Genomic DNA, 3,467 nt, shown 5'->3' with positions numbered 1-3,467 from the left:
TGTAAAGCGCTCTGATACCCTCACAGGTCTGGTTCGCACTCTTTAAAACAGTAAAAGAATGTAATAATAAAATAAGGGGCCGACTGAAACCAGGGACATTATGTCCCTCCATGCCAGAAGGGTTCCATTAGTGTGCCTCTTTCAGAAAAGGTCTCTAACCTATGTTTACAGAGCCAAAGAGAGTTTATCCATCCTCTTGCCAATGAAGCATGTGCCAACCGAGAATTTCTCTACTAACATCTCTCAAATGATGCAGATTCTTATGGGAGATAACCCTAGTACTAACATACTAACAATTAGGACCCATCAAATAAACATTTGGCCTTGAAGGTATCAATACATGGAACCAGAAACAGGTAAAGTGGTACCCTTGAGATGATTTTGCTTGTAGTGTGAAATTGAATGCTAAAAGCAAAACCAATTTGTTGATAAATTAATCCAAATAAAAGTAAGAGGTTCAGAACCCTTCACATTTGAAAAACATTGTATTTTGAGGAATTGCTTTTAACAAAATGAGATGAAATGTGGAGACATCCTGGTGGTTATGCGCTCCTTGCAGTCTTTGGAACCAGCTGATTACGGGACACAAGTCTGACTAGGGCCGCTTTTACTTCCTGGTTCCTTAGAGTATAAATCAACGGGTTCAGGAGAGGTGCGAGTACAGTGTATACCACAGATGCCAGTTTGTTGGAGTTGAAAGAGTTGATTCTCCGCGGCCGAGCATACATAAATATCATGGCTGAATATATATTACAACAACTGTGAAGTGAGCGGCACAGGTTGAGAAGGCCTTTTTACATCCACTGGTAGTAGGCATTCTCAATATGGTGACCACAATGCAAGTATAAGACCCAATGGTGACAAACAGTGGAACCAACAGAATAAAAAGTGTAAGGACGAAACCTACCAGTTCAGCCAGAGTCGGATCAGAGCAAGATAGATTTAACAAAGGGGAGATGTCACAGAAAAAATGGTTGATGACATTGGCGCGGCAGAAGGTGAGCTTGGAAAAGTGGTAGAACTTTGCGACAGCAATGAGAAAGCCACATATCCAGGATCCAGCTGCCAGCTGCAGGCAGAGTCTCTCACTCATGATGGTGCTATAATGAAGAGGTTTACAGATGGTCACAAACCGGTCCAAAGCCATGGATGCCAGGAGGACACATTCAGTACAAACCAGTGCAATAAAGAAATAGAGCTGGATCATGCAGCCGGTGACAGAAATGCTCTTTTGCTCCATCAGGAGCATGGCAAGCAGCTTAGGCACAGTGACAGTGACGTACCACATCTCCAGAAAAGCTAGATGGCTGAGAAAGTAGTACATTGGTTTGCGGAGCTTTCCATCTAGTCTGATCACAGTCATGATAAGAACATTTTCTATTATTGTCAGGAGGTAAGCTAAAAAGAAGATCAGAAACAAAAGTATCTGCAGCTCTCGAGCAAAGGGGAAGCCCAACAAAATGAATTATTTTATGTTGGTGTGATTGCCCCCCAGCATTTCAACGATGTTTTCCAGACTCTAAAATAAGAGATGAGAATTAGAGGAACTAAAGCAGTTTACATGTTATGGAAATGGTATAAGGCACTGAGCTCCCAAGTCATAACTTAAGTGAATGTGAGTGTGCAGATTTCATATTAAAAACAACTATTTCCAATCAACACTAGCCTTTTTCTAAGTAGTTCAAAGGAATACCTTAAATCCTGATAAGAGACATGATCCTGCTTATGTGGCAGGAACCATGCCCTCTTTCACACCCTTGAGGTTGTTCCCCAGAAGTAATACTATCCATTCGTCCTGGCCTTGAACTGGTACCTCCCATATTGGATCCTACACCAGATGTCCCATCCCTAAAGTGATGTCACCCACAGTCTCTGATAGAAATGTGACATTACCCATTGAAGCTGATTTGAAAGTGGCCTCAAGCTATCCAAGCATACTGACCAGTCAACTCAATTCACCACGCAATGCACATAAAGTGATGTCCTAGATGGCCCCAATAGCCGGGTCTTAAGGATCGAACCATTACCACAAACATCTTTGAACTCTTGACATCATTCAATGTGCATTAAGTGACACAGCAGAAATTGATTCCAACATCTGCCATCAAACCACACTTACCCATCAAAGCTTCCTATATTGCAAAACGCAGGAAGCGATGTCAAAGAATGTGACCCCGTGACCCCCTTACTTATATTTAAAAATAGATGTTTGAGGAGGAGGAGTCAAGATGGCACCGGAGTGGGAGCTAACCTATGGAGCTCGGTGGCACCGTTCGAACACTACCTCCCTGTAATGAGGATGTAAGTCTAAAACTCTGGTGCATAAAAACTTCAATCCAAAGGAGGAGGTAGGGCCAAAGAGTAGCCGGAGACAGAGCAGATGATCATTGCTGTCTTGGATCTTATTGAGAGTCAAAATTGTGAGGAACAACTGTAACAAAATGACGGCATGCACTAAGCATGAATGCAGTGGAGATGAAGGTTGACAACAGAAACTGTCCAGAAAATATTAGACTCCTGGGAGACCCTAAATTCATTAGAGTAAGATTAAGAAGCAGTGATAATTTAAGAAGATTTAAACATTTTCATTATCTGATGTCTAACTTTTTGTTCACCTCTTGTTTTTCATGCCTCCTACTCATCTGTAACTCACTTGTTCTTCCTACAATCTCTCTGCCTATTGCCGCCCCCCCCCCATTAGTCATCCATCTGGACACTTAGTTTATCCTTCTATCCTCCCTTTCTCCTTCTTGATCAATCACCTGGACACTTTTTTTATCCTTCTTAACCACCTTTCCCAATTTCATGCCCTTTTTTATTGCTGCTGATTGAAAATGTTTTCTGTAAACAAATCTTGCAATATGTAGATAGAGTTCTGTTTAAAGATTGTAAATACCTACAGGTCCTATAGAATTATATGAGATAAGCTAGCCAGGCACTTTGAGCACAGGATCTGTTGATTGCAGTCCCGATGTTAGATGTGGGTCCCAAGCCAGGAGAGGAGCGAGCCAATGAGGGAGCAATAGTGTCTGCCATTCCTCGGCTCCACAGGGAGGCAGACATTGCAGAACTTGGTAGACAAGAAAGATCCTACTGTGCATCTTTGTTCATGTTCGGCCCAGGCCGGTAGTTTTCCATTGTGGGAGTGGTTGGATGCTTCTCAGGAGGAATGATTACTCACTGTAGACTATTGGGGGCGCAAGTCCCTCGATAGACTTCTCAGGGTGCAGGTCAGTTTGGACTCCTCTGCAGAGTATTTCTAATGAATTTATGCTTGTATTCTGTACTGTCTGACCGACTCTTAATTCTTGGGCAGGCATACCAGGGGGAAACGGCCTCAACAACGAATCAATAACAATGAGTGTACTAAACAACGAATCCTCAACAACGACCTTTACCCGAACCACGACTTAATTAACCACTACTGTACATAAACTATGACTTAAAAAACCCAGAGGTAAGTGTCA

General features: G+C 42.5%; 1 pseudogene; it reads right to left on the bottom strand.

The window, feature by feature from the left end:
* Positions 1-542: 542 nt before the first annotated feature.
* On the bottom strand, positions 543-1,498 carry LOC144783293 (olfactory receptor 6B1-like; annotated as a pseudogene).
* Between the last annotated feature and the right edge of the window lie 1,969 nt (positions 1,499-3,467).

Source organism: Lissotriton helveticus, chromosome 9 (genome assembly GCF_964261635.1).
Source record: "Lissotriton helveticus chromosome 9, aLisHel1.1, whole genome shotgun sequence".
NCBI lineage: Eukaryota > Metazoa > Chordata > Amphibia > Caudata > Salamandridae > Lissotriton > Lissotriton helveticus.
This window is presented reverse-complemented; position numbering and strand designations above follow the sequence as displayed.